Here is a 20,710-nt window from a genome sequence, read left to right on the forward strand (position 1 = left end):
CGCACACACTCACACAGCCTTACACACTCACACAGCCTTATACACTCGCACACACACACAGCCTTACACACACACTCACACAGCCTTACATACACACACTCTCGCTCACACACACAGCCTTACACACTCACACAGCCTCATACACACATGGTCTCACACACACGCTCGCACTCACACGCAGCCTTACACACTCATACACACTCACACAGCCTCACACACACATGGTCTCTCACACACACACACACACTCGCGCGCACACACACACAGCCTTCCACACTCATACATACACACACGCAGCCTCACACTCACACACGCTCTCATACACACAGCCTTGCACAATCTCATGTTAGACCTGGCCTCACATGCTCCCACACATAATCTCACACACACACACTCCTAAATACACACACACATACATACAGTCATACACACAGTCTCTCACACATATACACAACCACACATACTCATGATCATAAACACTCGCACACAACTACGCACATTGCTACAGATATCCATATACATGAACACACAGACACATAAAAGCTCCCACACACAGCTAGAGCCTCAGATACTCATAACTGCACACAGCCACACTCATACACACACAACCCCGTACACACACTCCTGCACACACTCATACACGCACACTCATACATACACAACCACAAAAGGACTCTTGCACTTTCGCATACTCTTACGCAAACACACCTTTCACGGACGCACACTTGTGCACTTTCGCACACTCACAAAACTCGCTCCCATGCAATTTCACGTGCACACTCATTCACACTTTCCCACACGTGTGCACTCACAGTCATCCTACACGAACGCACTCGCACAAATGAAAGCCCACACGGGACGCTGCCTGCCGGCTGTGCAGAACCAGTTAACCACAATGATCCCAGTAATCCGAGAGAGAGAGAGAGAAAGAAGATACATCTTGTTGGAGATGGGAAACGCAACAAAACACATCCCAGGATTTTTTAAAAAAGCAATGCCAAACGATGACAATCTTCACACTGTCACGTTGCAATTCCTCTTAAAACTTCATTTGATGTCGATTTCAATCCTGTGTTTTTTGATCGGTTTCACTGATCCAAGCAGTTATCCCAATGCGATCCCAATGCCTTAAAATGTTTTCCGATTTGCTAACTATGGTTACGTTGCAGGCACCTGTCGTGACGGCTGGGTGAAGTGTATTGTTAAAAAAAACATGGCATAACAATCCTCTTAATGCAACATCGTTTCACTTATATCACCTACCTGCAGCCCCTCCTTGCTGGAGAGATACCTTTCCTCCACCTTCACGTTAAGGGACACCAAGTCTGAGTTTCATTCTGGAAAGAAGGGAGGGAAAAAAAACCCTTCTCCGGAGTAAAGTGTTTCCAAACGCCCCAATCTAACGCTGTCTTCTTCGTCTCAATCCTCTCTTTCTCTTTCTAATTCTCTCTCTCTCTCTCTCTGCCTCTGTAGTCAGCTCTGAGCAACACACACACACACACACACACAAAAAGGACAAGTCTGGTCGCCCCCTCCCAACAACTAAATCTTACTGAGATCGCAGCAGTCACGGTGGAGGGGGTCTTAGCGCCAGCAGCGAATGGCAAAACGCTTTCTTACACCAGTTACCTATTTCATTCCATCTCTGGTCTGCTCGCTCTCCTCCTGTAGTTTTCCCCCCCGCTCTCTCTCTCTCTCTCTTGGGAAAGCCGATTGGACAGATCGATTTACCTCCAGGACATCTGTATCCATGTAGATCTCCAACAAACAATTTTTTTTTAGAGACAGTCTTCCAGAAATATCATGTCCTCTTTCCCGCCACACCTCCCCTTTTCCAGTTGTCCAGCCAGAGCGAGGTGGAAGAGCTTTTGCCAAGTGTGGCACGGTGACTCCAATATCCTCTCCCGTGTGTGTGTGTGTGTGTGTATAGGCTAGTCAGTAAATGTAGCTGATCGGGCTGCTTGTCAGATCTCTCTGTTCGTTATCTAGAGCACTCCAATTAATAGGTGAGATATTTCTGTTACACTGGGGACTTCATGGGTGTCACTCGCCCCTCCACCCCCGCCCCAAGCTGTCAAGGATGGAATGGGGGCGGGGGGGGGGGGTGAGGGGGTAGGAAGGATTCAGCTCTCACTCAAAACATGGACTGAATCGTAAATCTGTGAAACAAAACACATCCTGCACAAACTATGCCACAACCAGGGGACCACAACCCAGTAGTCAGACGGTAAAGACACCTGTAAGTTGCATTGGCTGTGATAAATACCCTTGAGATATTAGTCCATTGTTGGAAACCAGAGGCTTTTCAATAAGGGGGTGTTTCCTGATTTTATTTTCTGGATTTCTCAAATTGATCATAAATAATAATCTGATCAAATTCCATAAGTATATATATATATATAAATCCAAACCTTGCTTCGGGCACTCCGATCTTCTGAAACACCGTCACAAAACAAGAATGATGCTGAAGAATGCCATTAAAATGATTTTATCACCGTTGAATATTTTCTGCAGTGTTAACATCGACATGTCAAGGTTAGAAGGTGGGTGAAAGGGGTTTCAACTTGATTTTTTTAAGGACTAGTTGATGTTAAAACCTAAGTCTCTGTCTCCCTCAAGAGTATGTGTGAGGTTTTACAGCGCGGTTTCTCTTTTTATTTCCAAATGGGCGCCGATGGAAGGACTGCAATCCAGTTAGTTCCCACTCTTGTTCTTGGAGATCCTCCTTTCTCCCGGCGGTGCTCACTCCCCACCTCTTATCTCAGAAATAACAAACAAAACGTGCCAGAAAAATCACCAAGTTTAATTGATCCATAGGATCTGGTAGCTGCTTGTGATAATTTATTATTTCAGAAACACTAAACCTGGTCTTATTATTCAAGTATTCCTGGGTACCTGTTGAGCACGAGGAATGTCACATGTTTTCCAAATTGCTCCCCACAGCTGAGGAGATTCATGAAGCCCTCCGATTTCTGTATTTGTTGACACACATAGGTTGTTTGTGTACATGTATTTTATTTACATATTTCATTACTACCTATATTATAAAATGCATGTCATACTTAAAGCATCATAAGAACATAAGAGATACGAGCAGAAGTAGGCCCTACGACCCCTCGAGCCTGCTCCCCCATTCAGTAAGATCATGGCTGATCATTGACCTCAATCACTTTCCCGTCCGATCTCCATATTCCTTGATTCCCCTAGACTCCAGTCTCTGCTGTGCGATGATGTCACACACACACACACAGTCTTAGGTCATATTAACAATATATTCCACCTCAATTAAATTCCTTCTACCTGAGTAGTTCACATGTAAAAAAGAAAATTTTATTCAGATTCAGTTTTAAAATCCTTTCCATTCCATTGGCCGAAATAAAAATGTGTTAATTCTGATTTGAATTTATTGATAGTGTTTGGCTGCAATTCAAGCATTTGCAAATTGCTGAGTGAGAAAAAAGTGAGCATTGTACATAATATTTTTTTAAAGGATTTAATGCGTCATTTGTTTTACTGCTACCAGCTTATTTAGTGTAGGCTAAAAATTAGGTTTCTAACCAAATTAAAACATTCGAAGTAGTACATTTTCAAATGGCATAATTAAACTTAGTTTTTGTGCCTTTGTGTAAATCAGTAACTCCATTAATGTTTCTTTATTTGCCTTAGTATGTTTTGAAAGAAAGACTTGCATTTATATAGCGCCTTTCACAGACATCAGATGTCTCAAAGCACTTTACTGCCAATGAAGTACTTTTGGCATCTAATCATAGAAACATAGAAACATAGAAAATAGGTGCAGGAGTAGGCCATTCGGCCCTTCGAGCCTGCACCGCCATTCAATAAGATCATGGCTGATCATTCACGTCATGTTTGTAATTACAGCCAAGGGGGCAAGTGATTGGCTGGTGATTGGTGAGTAGTTTTTCTTTTTCTTTTCTTTATCAGTAAGTAACCTTTAACATTATTGTTGCCAAATTAAGTTAATCTAGGGGTTAAGTCATGGCAGGAGAGCTTGGACACATGTTGTGCTCCTCCTGTACTATGTGGGAAGTCAGGAAAGTTTCCAGTGTCCCTGACGACGACATATGCGGGAAGTGTATCCAGCTGCAGCTCCTGACAGACCGCATTGTGGCACTGGAGCTGTGGGTAGATTCACTCTGGAGCATCCACGATGCTGAGAATGACGTGAATAGTACGTTTAGTGAGTTGGTCTTACCGCAAGTAAAGGTTACACAGCCAGATAGGGGATGGGTGACCAACAGGAAGATCAGTGGAAGGAAGGTAGTGCAGGGGTCCCCTGTGGTCATCCCCCTGCAAAACAGATACACCGCCTTGGGTACTGTTGAGGGGGATGACACATCAGGGGAGGGCAGCAGCAGCCAAGTCCATAACACCAGGAGGGCAGGAAAAAGAGTGGGAGAGCTATAGTGATATGGGGTTTCTATTGTAAGGGGAATAGATAGATGTTTCTGCGGCCACAACCGAAACTCCAGGATGGTATGTTGCCTCTCTGGTGCAAGGGGCAAGGATGTCTCAGAGCTGATGCAGGATATTTTGAAGGGGGAGGGTAAACTGCCAGTTGCCGTGGTGCAAATAGGTACCAATGATATAGGTAAAAAAACAGGATGAGGTCCTACAAGACAAATTTAGGGAGCTAGGAGCTAAATTAAAAAGTAGAACCTTAAAAGTAGTAATCTCAGGATTGCTACCAGTGCCACGTGCTAGTCAGAGTAGGAATTGTAGGATAGCTCAGATGAATATGTGGCTTGAGGAATGGTGCACAAGGGAAGGATTCAAATTCCTGGGATATTGGAACCGGTTCTGGGGGAGGTGGGACCAGTACAAACCAGACAGTCTGCACCTGGGCAGGACTGGAACCAATGTCGTAGGGGGAGTGTTTGCTAGTGCTGTTGGGGAGGGGTTAAACTAATATGGCAGGGGGATGGGAACCGATGCAGGGAGACAAAGGGAAGTAGAATGGGGGCAGAAGCAAAAGATAGAAAGAAGAAAATTAACAGTGGAGGGCAGAGAAACCCAAGGCAAAAAGCAAAAAGGGCCACTGTACAGCAAAATCCTAAAGGGGCAAAGGGTGTAAAAAAGATCTGTGCCTCAATGCAAGGAGTGTTCGGAATAAGGTGGACAAATTAACTGCGCAGATAGCAGTTAAGGGATATGATGTAATTAGCATCATGGAGACATGGCTCCAGGGTGACCAAGGCTGGGAACTCAACATCCAGGGGTATTCAACATTTAGGAAGGATAGACAGAAAGGAAAAGGAGGCGGGGTGGCGTTGCTGGTTAAAGAGCAAATTAATGCAATAGTAAGGAAGGACATTAGCTTGGATGATGTGGATCTGTATGGGTAGAGCTAGGGAATACCAAAGGGCAGAAAAAGCTAGTGGGAGTTATGTACAGACAACCAAACAGTAGTAATGAGGATGGGGACAGCATTAAACAAGAAATTAGGGATGCGTGCAATAAAGGTACAGCAGTTATCATGAGCGACATTAATCTACATATTGACTGGGCTAACCAAACTGGCAGCAATGTGGTGGAGGAGGATTTCCTGGAGTGTATTTGGGATGGTTTTCCAAAACATTATGTCGAGGAACCAACTAGAGGGCTAGCTATCCTAGACTGGGTGATGTGTAATGAGAAAGAACTAATTAACAATCTTGTTGTGCGAGGCCCTTTGGGGAAGAGTGACCATAATATGGTAGAATTCTTTATTAAGATGAAGAATGACACAGTTAATTCAGAGACTAGGGTCCTGAACTTAGGGAAAGGAAACTTTGACGGTATGAGACATGAATTGGCTAGAATAGACTGGCAAGTGATACTTAAAGGGTTGATGGTGGATAGGCAATGGCAAACATTTAAAGATCACATGGATGAACTTCAACAATTGTACATCCCTGTCTGGAGTAAAAAATAAAATGGGTAAGGTGGCTCAACCGTGGCTAACTAAGGGAAATTAAGGATAGTGTTAAATCCAAGGAAGAGGCATATAAATTGTCCAGAAAAAGGAGCAAATCTGAGGACTGGGGGAATTTTGTAATACAGCAGAGGAGGACAAAGGTTTTAATTAGGAGGGGGAAATAGAGTATGAGAGGAAGCTTGCTGGGAACATAAAAACTGACTGCAAAAGCTTCCATAGATATGTGAAGAGAAAAAGATTAGTGAAAACAAATGTAGGTCCCTTGCAGTCAGATTCAGGTGAATTTATAATGGGGATCAAAGAAATGGCGGACCAGTTAAACAAATACTTTGGTTCTATTTTCACAAATAACCTTCTGGAAATACTAGGGGACTGAGGGTCTAGTGAGAAGGAGGAGTTGAAGGATATCCTTATAAAGTGGGAAATTGTGTTAGGAAAATTGATGAGATTGAAGGCCGATAAATCCCCGGGGTCTGATAGTCTGCATCCCAAAGTACTTAAGGAAGTGGCCACAGAAATAGTGGATGCATTGGTGATCATTTTCCAACAATCTATCGAATCTGGATCAGTTCCTATGGACTGGAGGGTAACTAATGTAACACCACTTTTTAAAAAAGGAGGGAGAGAGAAAACAGGTAATTATAGACCGGTTAGCCTCACATCAGTAGTGGGGAAAATGTTGGAATCAATTATTAAAGATGAAATAGCAGCGCATTTGGAAAGCAGTGACAGGATCGGTCCAAGTCAGCATCGATTTATGAAAGGGAAATCATGCTTGACAAATCTTCTGGAATTTTTTGAGGATGTAACTAGTAGAGTGGACAAGCGAGAACTAGTAGATGTGGTATATTTTGACTTTCAAAAGGCTTTTGACAAGGTCCCACACAAGAGATTGGTGTGCAAAATCAAAACACATGGTATTGGGGGTAATGTACTGATGTGGATAGAGAACTGGTTGGCAGCCAGGAAGCAGAGAGTCGGGATAAACGGGTCCTTTTCAGAATGGCAGGCAGTGACTAGTGGAATGCCGCAGGGCTCAGTGCTGGGACCCCAGCCCTTTACAATATACATTAATGATTTAGATGAAGGAATTGAGTGTGATATCTCCAAGTTTTCAGATGACACTAAACTGGGTGGCGGTGTGAGCTGTGAGGAGGTCGCTAAAAGGCTGCAGGGTGACTTGGACAGGTTAGGTGAGTGGGCAAACAAGTGGCAGATGCAGTATAATGTGAATAAATGTGAGGTTATCCACTTTGGGGGTAAAAACACGAAGGCAGAATATTATCTGAATGGCGGCAGATTAGGAAAAGGGGAGATGCAATGAGACCTGGGTGTCATGGTTCATCAGTCATTGAAAGTTAGCATGCAGGTACAGCAGGCGGTGAAAAAGGCAAATGGTATGTTGACCTTCATAGCTAGGGGATTTGAGTATAGGAGCAGGGAGGTCTTACTGCAGTTGTACAGGGCCTTGGTGAGGCCTCACCTGGAATACTGTGTTCAGTTTTGGTCTTCTAATCTGAGGTAGGATGTTCTTGCTATTGAGAGAGTGCAGCGAAGGTTCACCAGACTGATTCCGGGGATGGCGGGACTGACATATAAGGCGAGACTGGATCAACTGGGCCTTTATACACTGGAGTTTAGAAGGATGAGAGGGGATCTCATAGAAACTTATAAGATTATGACGGGACTGGACAGGTTAGATGCGGGAAGAATATTCCCGATGATGGGGAAGTCCAGAACCAGGGGACACAGTCTTAGGATAAAGGATAGGCCATTTAGGACTGAGATAAGGAGAAACTTCTTCACTCAGAGAGTTGTTAACCTGTGGAATTCCCTACCGCAGAGAGTTGTTGATGCCAGTTCATTGGATATATTCAAGAGGGAGTTAGATATGGCCCTTACGGCTAAAGGGATCAAGGGGTATGGAGAGAAAGCAGGAAAGGGGCACTGAGGGAATGATCAGCCATGATCTTATTGAATGGTGGTGCAGGCTCGAAGGGCTGAATGGCCTACTCCTGCACCTATTTTCTATGTTTCTATATTTCTAATGTGTGAACCCCAGCAGCCAATTTGCATACAGCAAGCTCCCACAAACAGCTACATGATAATGACCAGATAAACTGTTTTTGTTATGTTGATTGAATGATAAATATTAGCCAGGATACCGGGGATAACTTCCCTGTTCTTCTTCCAAATAGTGCCATGGGATCTTTTACATCCACCTGAGTGAGCAGACAGGGCCTCGGTTTAACAGCTCATCCAAAATACAGCATCGCTGACAGTGCAGCACTCCCTCAGCAGTGTCAGCCTAGTGCTCAAGTCCCTGGAGTGTGTCTTGAACCCACAACCTTCTGACTCAGGCAAGTGTGCTACCCACTGAGCCACAGCTGACACAGTTGTGTCAGTTTAAATCCCTTAAGGCCAGCTTGAAGTTGATGTTTTGACCCAGAGCTGTCACTCAGTGAAGGTAATTTTGACTTTGTGCCAGGATGTAAAATGGGCGTAAATTACATCTCTCCCGATTTCTATTTCAATTGACGTCAATGCACAACCATGAATCTTGGCACTTTTCTCTGAGGTAACGTTTAGGTATTTTTTATGATTAACAGCTAGATTGGTTATAAACAAAGGACTTCAACTCGAGAAAGTCTAACCACCTCTCCTTGACATTCAATGGTATTACCATCATCAGATCCATCACCATCAACAGCCTGGAAACTTTACTGGACCCGCCACATAAATACGAGAGCAATCAGAGGCTGGGTATTTTGCCACGTGTGACTCACCTCCTGACTCTCCATAGCCTTTCCAACATCTACAAGGGACAAGTCAGGAGTGTGATGGAATATTCTCCACTCGGTTACCTGAGGAAGAGAGTGTTCGAAGACCAGGACCTCAAATCTGGCACCAAGCTTATGGTTTATAGGGCTGTAGCGATACCCGCCCTCCTGTATGGCTCAGAGACGTGGACCATATACAGTAGACACCTCAAAGCGCTGGAGAAGTACCACCAGCGATGCCTCCACAAGATCCTGCAAATCCCCTGGGAGGATAGACACACCAACATCAGTGTTCTCGATCAGGCCAACACCCGCAGCATCGAAGCACTGACCACACTCGACCAGCTCCGATGGGCCACATCGTCCGCATGCCCGACACGAGACACCCAAAACAAGCACTCTATTCGGAACTCCTATATGGCAAGCGATCCTCAGGTGGGCAGAGGAAATGTTTCAAGGACACCCTCAAAGCCTCATTGATAAAGTGCAACATCCCCACCGGCACCTGGGAATCCCTGCCCCAAGACCGCCCTAAGTGGAGGAAGAGCATCTGGGAGGGCGCTGGGCACCTCGTGTCTCATCGCCGAGAGCATGCAGAAAACAAGCACAGGCAGCGGAAAGTATGTGTGGCAAACCAGACTCCCCACCCACCCTTTCCTTCAACGACTGTCTGTCCCACCCACCTGTGACAGAGACTGTAATTCCCGTATTGAGAACTCACTTTTAGAGTGGAAGCAAATCTTCCTCGATTTTGAGGGACTGCCTATGATGATGACTCTCCACTTGTCTGGCTGAGTGGAGCTCAAACAACACTCACGAAGCTTGACACCATCCAGGACAAAGAAGCCCGCTTGATTGGCACCCCAATCACCACCTTAAACATTCACTCCTTCCATCACAGGCGCACCGTGTCTGCAGTGTGCACCATCTACAAGATGCACTGCAGTAACTAATCAAGTCTTCTTCAACAGCACCTCCCAAACCCATGACTTCTACCACATAGAAGGACAAGGGCAGCAGCCGCATGGGAACACCATCACCTCCAAGTTCCCTCGAAGTTACACATCATCCTGACTTGGAAACATATGGTCAAAATCCTGGAGCTCCCTCCCTAACAGCACTGTGGTAGTGCTTTCACCACATGGACGGCAGCGGTTCAAGAAGGCAGCTCACCACCACTTTCTCAAGGGCAATTAGGGATGGGCAGTAAATGCTGGCCTTGCCAGCGATGCCCACACCCATGAATGAATTTTTTTTAAACTTGATTCTTATAGTCCCTACCGCTCAGTCATTGACCTTGATGTGAAGCAAAAACGTTTCAACTTTTTGTGAAGTAATTTTAGCTAACAATTTACAAAGATTTATTTTGCAGAGAGGTAAAAGGCAGAGACAAATCTGGTATATGAGAGGGAAAGGGAGGGGGTGTCTATGTTTGTGCAAGGGAGAGACGGTGTCCATCTGCATCTGTATGTGAAGCAGAGATAATTCTGTGATGAGTGTTGTGGAAGGGAAGAACATGCTCTCTGCCAGCATAATTTGAATGATAATTGAAGTGCAGAACTGGACCTTGATGGCAAATGAAGGGGAAGATTTGAAAACAGAAAACGAATTTTTATGTAGCGAGGGTACAAGTTTCTGACCCAAGCTGTGCCACAGGGGAGTTTTCACATCAGCATTCCTGCCGATGCAGAGATTCTTGAGTAATATCTCCCTTTCCACGGGCATTAGATTTTGGGATGCATCCCAGAGCAAACAGCAACGGTGTGACTTCAAACCAGACTGAGGGTCACTCTTGAGCCACCACACCCTGGACAGCAGGCTGGTAAATTTGAGGTCCTTTCACCTTGATGGAGCGCTGTTAGCTGTGGATATGCCATTCTTGCACAATTAACAATGACACTCAAGAATATGAAAGACAATGCAAAGGAGATGCAAGAAAAAATCTTTTTATGCAGTGGGTGGTTGCATTTTGGAATGCACTGCCTGAAAGGGTGGTGGAGGCAGACTAAATCTTACCTTTCAAAAGGGAGTTGGTTAAGTATCTGAAGGAAAAACATTTGCATGGCTACAGGGAAAGGGCAAAGGGGAATGGAATTAGTGGGGCTCGATGGGATGAATGGCCTTTTTCGGTGCTGTAACCATTCTATGCTTCTTCTATGATTCTATGAAAGACTTGGGTGCCGAATTTCATCACCTCACTGCTCACTGCTGCCGACATAGCTTTTGCAGATCCGCCCAGTGCCACTTTGGAGGTGGCCTGGAGCAGGCGGGAGGGGAGAACCGCTGGGAATGGCTCGCCACCATCCCGCCCGCCCAGTTCCCGTAATGATGCGGGCAGGAGTCAACAGCAGAACGGGGGTGGACCGCTGCGAGGAGGCTGGTCTGTCCCCGACGGTAAGTATGAAGAACCTGAAAAAAAGGTTAGTGAACATTTTATATATTTTTTTCCACAGCGACTTACCTGCATGGGGTCCCCTGAAGGTCTTCCGATAGTTTTTTTATTTTTTACTGATGATTTTTTTTTTCAGGTCTTTGACCCTCCGTGGGCCGAACTCCATCCTCGGCGGCAAGTGCCTCTGCCACTGAGAATGAGACCACCCGCCCGCTGCCACCCAGATTGGCGACGTACGTCGTCCATTTGCTGCCCGCTGACCTTCGAGGGCCCTCGGCGATGAATATCCTGCCCAAAGTACTTTCCAGTACCTCGGCGGCCATTGGCGGCACTTTGGGTGGGCGGAGGCCTGGATCAAAATCAGCCCCTTGATAGAGACTATCATGTATGTAACCACAATGTAACACCACTGTATTACTGTATGCACTCAACCTAGATGCACACCTTGACCACAAGGGGTAAAGTTGTGGGAGATACTCCTTACCTGATCACACAGGTATAAAAAGGGAGGTCCCACGCAGGGTCATCGTCTTTGGAGTCCTGTGAATAAAATGTTAAGGTCACAGAGTGACCTTGTCCCCAGAATGTGCCTCGTGTGGTTTCACGCTGTAGAGTAAGGACTTTACATTAGCGACGAGGATGGGATCTATAGGCCAGCAGGAGACGTGATAGGCGGCATTGTAGGGAGGGTCTTTGAATCCTGAGCCTACCTTGCTTGATGATTTGGACCGCACGTTCCGCCTGGCCATTGGAGGCCGGCTTGAACGACGCAGTCCTGACGTGGTTGATGCCATTGCCCGACATAAACGCTCGGAATTCGTAGCTTGTGAAACATGGGCCATTATCACTAACCAGGATGCCCGGCAAGCCACGGGGTGCAAAAATCCATGTAGGCTTTCCACGGTGGTGGATGACGTGCATGAATTCTGAATGATGCATTCGATCCATTTCGAGTACGTATCTACCACAATAAGGAATATCTTACCCATGAACGGGCCCGCATAGTCAACATGAATGCGTGACCATGGCCTGGTGGGCCAGGGCCACGGGCTGAACGGGGCCTCCCTGGGGGCATTACCCAGCTGGGCACACGTCGTGCACCTGCGAACACAGTGTTCCAGGTCTGAATCAATTCCAGACCACCAAATGTGTGACCAGGCAATGGCCTTCATCAGCACAGTGCCTGGGTGCTCGCGTGGAGTTCCCTGATGAATGCCTCCCTGCCCTTCTGGGGCATAACTACACGGCTGCCCCATAGTAGGCAGTCGGCTTGGATGGAGAGCTCATCCATCCATCTGTGGAACGGTCTGACCTCCTCAGGACAGGCTCCGTGTGCGGGCGCCCAATCCCCAGTCAGGACACATTTCTTAATCAGGGATAGGAGGGGATCTCTGTTTGTCCAGATTTTGATCTGGCGGGCTGTGATGGGGGAGCCTGTGCTGTCAAAGGCATCGACAGCCATGACCATCTCAGCGCTTTGCTCCGCTGCCCCCTCAGTGGTGGCCAGTGGAAGCCTGCTGAGTGCGTCAGCGCAATTTTCAGTGCCGGGCCGGTGCTGGATGGAGTGGTCATAAGCAGCCAGCGTGAGAGCCCATCGTTGTATGCGAGCTGATGCATTGGCATTGATAGCCTTGCTGTCTGACAACAAGGATGTTAATGGCTTGTGGTCCGTCTCTAATTCAAACTTCCTACCAAATAGGTACTGATGCATTTTTTTTACACCATAGACACATATAAGCGCTTCCTTCTCGACCATCTCATATCCCCGTTCTGCTTGAGAGAGGTTGTAGTTGACCTCAGCATTGCCCTGCTGCAACACGCACCCAACCCCATAGGATGATGCATCACATGTCAGAACCAATTTTTTACAGGGGTCGTACAGGGTCAACAACTTGTTTGAACAAAGTAGGTTTCGCGCCCGATCAAAAGCCCGTTCCTGACAGTCCCCCCAAAGCAAATCACAACCCTTATGCAGGAGCAAGTGTAGCGGCTCCAACAACGTGTTCACGTTCGGCAGAAAGTTCCCAAAATAGTTGACCAGTCCCAGGAATGATGGGTGCTAGTAAGTCCTTCATGAGCGGGTAAGTCTTTGGTCCGCAGCTGGTCAAAAGATGAGCCCTTCGCTTGTCGGCCGCTGCATTCCCCAGCCATTCTTTCGTAACGAAGCTTTGCTGAAGCCTCTCGACAAAATCATCCCAGTCCTCCCCAACACAGTACCGTTCCTCTATGCTACTGGTGGGCATTCTCGGGGCCGTTAATTCCCGTTTCTCGTCGCCAATGTAAAGTCCTTACTCTACAGCATGAAACCACATGAGGCACATTCTGGGGACAAGGTCACTCTGTGATCTTAACTCTTTATTCACAGGACTCCAAAGACGATGACCCTGCGTGGGACCTCCCTTTTTATACCTGTGTGATCAGGTGTGCATCTAGGTTGAGTGTATACAGTATTACAGTGGTGTTACATTGTGGTTACATACATGACAGAGACCACAGCAGTGGATTTACGTCAGATGCAGTTTCTTTCTTTGGCTCTTCAACTTCGAAGGGTTGGCCACCCCTGGTCCGGCTCCTCTCCTTTGGGACTACCGCTGAAGTTCTCTTTTTCCTGTGTGTGTACCATTCCTGTACTGTCATCTACCACTTCAAGAACAACATGTGACCTATTTTTAAACTCATAAAGTAGAAGTGTAATCATAATTACCATCATAGGCAGTCCCTCGGAATTAAGGCAGACTTGCTTCCACTCTTAGCATGAGTTCTTAGGTGGCTGTACAGTCGAATACGAGAACCACAGTCTCTGTCACAGGTGGGACAGACAGTGGTTGAAGGAAAGTGTGGGCAGGAAGTCTGGTTTGCCGCACGCTCCTTCCGCTGCCTGCGCTTGATTTCTGCATGCTCTCGGCGACGAGACTCGAAGAGCTCAGCGCCCTCCCGGATGCATTTCTTCCACTTAGGGCCAGGTGTCAGTGGGGATGTCGCATTTTATCAGGGAGGCTTTGAGGGTGTCCTTGTAACGTTTACGCTGCCCGTCTTTGGCTCGTTTGCCGTGGATGAGTTCCGAGTAGAGCTATTGCTTTGGGAGTCTCGTGTCTAGCATGCGAACTATGTGGTCTGCCCAGCGGAGCTGATCAAGTGTGGTCAGTGCTTCAATGCTGGGGATGTTGGCCTGGACGAGGACGCTAATGTTGGTGCGTCTGTCCTCCCAGGGAATTTGCAGGATCTTGTGGAGACATCGTTGGTAGTATTTCTCCAGCGACTTGAGGTGTCTACTGTACATGGTCCACTTCCCTGAGCCATACAGGAGGGCGGGTATCACTATGGTCCTGTAGAACATGAGCTGGTGACAGTTTTGAGGGCCTGGTCTTCAAACACTCTTTTCCTCAGGCGGCCGAAGGCTGTACTGGCACACTGGAGGCGGCAGAGTAGTGTAGTAGAAGCTTAGTGCGGTTGAGAATAGAATGTTTAGGTGTTGAGTACTAATTAGCAGTTCTTATTATTGGAGACAGCTTCACTTTTGTTCTGAGCGATCCTTTTATTGACGACGGAACAATAGACCGGCTGAATATGCAAAAACCCACATGCCGAGTGAATCAGAGTTCTCTGTCCATCTTTCCTTCTAATACTTCAAAGGACTGAGTATTCATACCATGTGGTAGTCTATTCCCCAAAGTATACGTGGAAAGACAGAAAATGACAATTTCTTGGTGAAAAGATAAAACACTTCTGATGTGCAAATGCAGACAGAGCCAAAGTGCAACTGGACTGACTTGAGATGATTACAACCAAAAGGCAATCAGCTAGATTTATATCAATTCATCTGCATTGGATCAATCAATGGGCTTGTTTAATGGGGTAATGTTAAATACAATTCTGTTGCAGAGTGCAATCTTGTATGATCCAAATTAGAAGATGTTTTGGATATTCTGGAGTCCAACTTTAAAAAAAAGAATGGCTTAAATTGCCACTTGTTTCCCCCAAAATACAGACAGCCATTGGGGGTGAAATTGGTCAATGCTGATAGCGCAAAGTGGCCCGATAGTGAATCGCCCGCCTGTGTTACACCGTGCCCTGAATTTCTTTTCCATTGATGACCAATTTCACACCCCACAGGCTCAATTTTCCCCAATGCCGTTTTTTGGCGTATTGCCGGAGTTACGCCCGTTTTTTCTGGCCACAACTACTCCAAAAAAATAAGTACAAGTTTCCCCGTTCTATTTTTTTAAATTGGCACCGTGCAGCCTGGCCTGTAGCTTCGGTGGGTGGAGCCTAATGTCTGCGCCGAAAAAAACAATGCCCCCCCGCCCCTTTCTGCGCATGCGCGGGGAAAAAAAGACGTTTTTGACGTGATTGCTATGAATGCGCATGCCCAGTACAGCTCCCGGCCTGCATTCAGCCATTTTTTAAGAGCCAGTCGTGTGTGAGAACTTTAATTCTTAGTGGAAAAATCGGAGCTGCAATACAAGATGCAACGTGGCTCAAGGACCAAGAAATTCTTAGAGGATGAAGTAGAGGCACTGGTTACTGTAATTGAGGATAGATGGCACGAGCTGGACACCAGCAGAAGTCACATAAAAGTTTCATCAAAAGAAATGAAGAAACGCTGAACCAACTTGCAGAAGATTACTGTGCAATGGTGACCACCCCGAGGTCTGGAGGCCAGTGCAAAAAGAAATGGCAGAATCTTGGTCAAGTAGTTAGTGTAAGTAATATTTTCATTTATTCAATGGAATTGCAATTGTAAATGTGACCAGCTGTATATGTCCCACCCAACAGAAAGACACCCTCTCTAAAAAGTTATATTTTTTATCTTTGCAGAGGAAGGTGGCACACAACAAACAGGAAATAACTTAAACAGGAGGAGGCCCGGCAAATCTGCAGCCACTGACACCCTTGGAAGACAGGGTCGCCGCTTTGATGGGTCCTGCCTGGAGAAAAGCAACCACCACTGCACAAGCTGGGCCCACACTCGAGGGAGAGGGTAAGTCCTGCAAATTCCACAGTCTGGCTTTCCTAAATATTAAGTACTGCGCGGACTAGCTATGCTTCGGTTCCTGGGGATGTCTCCGTCAGCTACGCTTCGGTTGATGCAATGTGCTATCATTCATCGTGATCCTTCAAATGAGCCTGGTGCCTGCACTGTGTGAGCCCACTCATTCCACCCACCCTGCCCCCTTCTCTGCTGCTCACCATTTGCCTGTTCTGTTATATTTTGCAGAACTTGAGGCCAACCCTGACAATGCAGAAGAAGATTCAGACGCGGACGAGCTTGAAGAGGAGAACATCTTCCAGTCCCACCTCCAGACCAAGAGCATGGGGGTGAGGGGGAGGGGGAGTGGGAGGGGATGGATGAAGCCCCCACTGTTATATTCATTTTGGAGGAGGTGCAGGTGCCGCCCATTGAATGGTGCCAACCCCTTTCCTGAGTGGTACATGTTGCTGAGACATTCCATGGTTTCCCACAGTCCCAGGCTGGGGATTCCAGTGGGGTGCAGCAAGGCACACCCAGGGCCCCACCGTCTGAAGCTGTGAGTCCCAGTGGGATGCAGTGAGACACACCCAGGGTGAGGAGGGGAAGGAGAGCTTGACAGTGCTCTCCTGAGGTGCAGGATCTAACAGATGTGGTTCAGATGATGGCAATGAGTGTGGAGAGCATTGACCTTATGTGATCACTCTTGGACACCATCAGTGGGGTGGGTGATGAGGTATCAGGACTGTCAGGAGAAGTTACAACACTCTTACAAAGCGTTCACTGATGAACTGCTGGCGCAAGGCTTGAACAATCGTTAAAGGGTCATGACGGCCCGCCCTCCTCCACTGTCGTGCTCCCAATTCAGGTAGTTGCATGACTTCCTTGCCCTCATCCTCCTCCTCCTCCTCCTCATCTGCATCTTCCTCCTCATCATCAGCCACTCTCACCTCAGGTGGGTCTTCTACTACCAGCTGCTGTTGCCTCATGATGGTTAAGTTATGCAGCATGCAGCACACAACAGTGAACTGACCGACAACCTCAGGAGAGTATTGCAAGTAGCCTCCGGAATGGTTCAGGCAATGGTCCTCTCTATTATGCTTCGTGTTGCAATGTGCAACATGTTGTATTCCCGGTCAGCTTCCGTTCGGGTTACGCGAAGGGGCATCATGAGCTTGGTGGCGAGGCCGTACCCTTTGTCTCCCAGTAGCCAGCTCTGCCCTTCTGACTGCTGCTGAAACATGGCAGATATAACGCTTTTGCGTAGGATGAACGCTTCATGGGTACTCCCGGGGTATCTTGCATCAACTGACATGATGCGATACATGTCATCACACACAAGTTGCACATTAATGGAGTGGAAGCCTTTTCTGTTCTTGTACATCTCGGAATCCTCCAATGGTGTTCGCAAGGCAATGTGGGTACAATCAATGCAGCCCTGTACCTTTGGGAAGCCAGCAATCCTGGAGAATTCCACAGCCCTGTCATGCATTGCCTGGGTAGTCATGGAGAAACTTTATGTAATCATTCCTCTGGGCATATAGTGCAGCAGTCACCTGCCGAATGCAGACATATGTTTCATGTTGAGAAATGGCGCGCACATTCCCAGTTATGGCCTGGAATGATCCAAATGCATAGACTGAAAGTGCAGCTGTAACCTTCACCAACTGATAAAGCAATCCTCCTGATGCTTCTAGGTTGCAGGTCTGCTTTTACTAACTCAGTTACAACTTCTTTGTTGAAACGCAGCCTTCTCACAGTCTGCATCACTCAGGTGCGGGTATGAATGCCCGTCTCAATATATCCAACATGGGTAAAGGCCTCCTGCCCATCATACTATGTGCTCTAAGGTTCCTCATGCGATGACATCAAATCAATTGTCTCCTCCACAGCACCATCTTGCAGAAGGCTTGCATGAGATATGGCATTGTCAGTATTGCCCCCATGATTAAATTGTACCTATGCAAGAAGCTCAAAACGGCAGGTAGGACAAGCTTCTTTGATGTCTCTCTCCCCGAGGTCGATGCCCTAGTATGGACCACACCCAGGTCTAAGCATGTGCAATGGGCTTGCTTCGTTCGGGGAACATCCCCTCCCCCCCTGGCTTTATTTGATGCTGCTTGCTGCATAGTGGCATAGTGTAAGGGTTCTCAACCCTTCAGTTTGGCTTCCACACAAGCCCCCTCCCCCAACACACATAACCCCCCCCCCCCCCCGGGCTTCTTTTCGAGCCGAGCCCCGAGCCCCTCTGTCCAGGCGAGGGACAGATTCTGCCGGCCGATGCTCCGACTCTCAAGCCTGGTTTGGAAACGTTCGGTGGTGGCATGGCACTTTAAAAAAATCCAAACTTAAAGAATTACATGGAACTTCTATTCTCTGTGCTTTCAGTTGGAAAAATTTAAGCTTGATGATGCATATTTATGTGTTCTTGACTCCCTCCAAAACTTCGCCTAAAAACAATGGTGTCTTTCTGCACCAATTTTTTGATGTGCGCTGGTTTTTCTTAAGTTCCCAGAAGGTTTTTTCGGAAGTGGTCACATACGCCGTCCTAGGAGAATTGTAAGTTGGCCAAACTTGCATAATTGTGAAAAACTGGCGCAGACATCAGGTTATGACCCTATGACGCAAAAATAAAATAACATTAAAAAATCGTAACTAACTGAGTTACGCTGGCGCTCAGTCTTTGGGGAAACTTGGATTTTAAAATTTAGGCCAAAAAAAGCAGCGTGCGGCAAAAAACGGCGCGAATCACTGGGGAAAATTGAGCCCCTTGTACCTCGCACCATGACACACTCTACATTTTCTGTGGAGGGTGTCTGTGCTCAATTTAATCCTGGAAATGTAAAATATACCACCTCCAAATAAAGGCATGCATAAAAGCAATCCCTCCACCTTCTTAGCAGCAAATCGTGGACCTTCGGCGAATTATATGGAAAAGAATTCTACTTGATGTCGCAGAAGTGTCAGCTGTGGCTCAGTGGGTAGCAAGCACACACTTGCCTCTGAGTCAGAAGGTTGTTCCTCAACGGCTTTCTTTATTTTGGGGAAAACAAGTCCCAATCCAGGGACTTGAGCACAAAAAATCTAGGCTGACACTCCAGTGCAGCGCTGAGGCAATGCTTCACTGTCGGAGGTGCCATCTTTCGGATGAGACGTTAAACTGAGGCCCTGTCTGATCTCTCAAGAGGACGTAAAAGATCCCATGACACTATTTCGAAGAAGAGCAGGGGAGTTATCCCTGGTGTCCTGGCCAATATTTATCCCTCAATCAACATAACAAAAACAGATTATCTGGTCATTATCACATTGTTGTTTGTGGGAACTTGCTTGTGCGCAAATTGTCTGCTACATTTCCTACATTACAACAGTGACTACATTCCAAAAGTACTTCATTGGTTGTAAAGCACTTTGGGATGTCCAGTGGTTGTGAACGGCGCTATATAAATGCAAGTCTTTCTTTTTTCTTTCAGATTTATAAATCTGTTCAGGATCATGATCAATAATGCTTCCAAGCCCACACTTAGACCTGTACAGCTGACTTGTAGATTAACACTTCAATCAGATAAGTCTGACCTTGGCCAATTCTCATTGGAGATACATGTAGGTTTCAATATTGTAAGCATTCTGCCATTTCCCAGTCAGGTTGTTCAATGGATGCTCGATAGATGCATGCTGATGTTGTTAAGGGGCCAAGGGCACATCTCAATTATGCTGAGGTGAAATATTTCTAAGCGAGTAGTCACATTTTTGGTAAATATACTTAGATGATTCTCCAATTTCACTTTTCTTTCTTATATCCACAAGTGCTAATATCTTATGGAAATAATATTTTCAAATGGGCACTAAAGTGATTAGGCCACAGTCGGAGTGTTTTTCATGACTGTTCCAACTGCATCTACAAAGGCCTGCACTCCAATGGCCAAATTGCAGCTATCTTCTCCAGTCTCCACATGTTGGGCGGTTAGATGGAGATAACCATCGTCATCATCATCATAACAGGTCCTCGAAATCGAGGAAGAATTGCTTCCACTCTAAAAGTGAGTTCTCAGGTGACTGTACAGTCCAATATGGGAATTAGAGTCTCTGTCACAGGTGGGACAGACAGTGGTTGAAGGAAAAGGTGGGCGGGGAGTCTGGTTTGCCGCACACTCCTTCCGCTGCCTGCGTTTGTTTTCTGCATGCTCTCGGCAAAGAGACTCGAGGTGGTCAGTGCCCTGCCGGATGCTCTTCCTCCTCTTAGGGCAGTCTTTGGCCAGGGACTCCCAGGTGTCGGTGGGGATGTTGCACTTTATCAAGGAGTCTTTGAAGGTGTCTTTGAAATGTTTCCTCTGCCCACCTGGGGCTCGCTTGCCGTGTAGGAGTTCTGAGTAGAGCGCTTGGCTTTGGGAGTCTTGTGTCGGGCATGTGGATGATGTGGCCCGCCCAGCAGAGCTGGTCGAGTGTGGCCAGTGCTTCGATGCTGGGGATGTTGGACTGAGCGAGAACACTGACGTTGGTGCGTCTATCCTCCCAGTGGATTTGCAGGATCTTGCGGAGACATCGTTGGTGGTATTTCTCCAGCGATTTGAGGTGTTCTTCTGTATATGGTCCACGTCTCTGAGCCATACAGGAGGGCAGGTATCACACAGCCC

The 20,710-nt window shown here is 46.9% G+C and overlaps 1 protein-coding gene across 2 annotated transcripts in view; it reads right to left on the reverse strand.

Annotated features, from left to right (window-relative positions):
* The window catches only part of LOC139281436 (chemokine-like protein TAFA-2), a 378,326-nt gene that overhangs the window by 301,739 nt on the left and 55,877 nt on the right, over positions 1-20,710 (reverse strand). Inside the window, exon 1 of one of the 2 annotated variants that reach the window (XR_011596874.1) lies at positions 2,412-2,477. The exons of the other annotated variant lie outside the window; for it this stretch is intronic. The gene's annotated coding sequence lies outside the window, so the exon portion shown is untranslated. Of the gene's footprint in view, positions 1-2,411; positions 2,478-20,710 lie in introns of those variants that run through there. 2 annotated transcript variants of the gene reach the window in all.

This window comes from Pristiophorus japonicus, chromosome 15, assembly GCF_044704955.1.
Source record: "Pristiophorus japonicus isolate sPriJap1 chromosome 15, sPriJap1.hap1, whole genome shotgun sequence".
In the NCBI taxonomy this organism is placed as follows: domain Eukaryota; kingdom Metazoa; phylum Chordata; class Chondrichthyes; family Pristiophoridae; genus Pristiophorus; species Pristiophorus japonicus.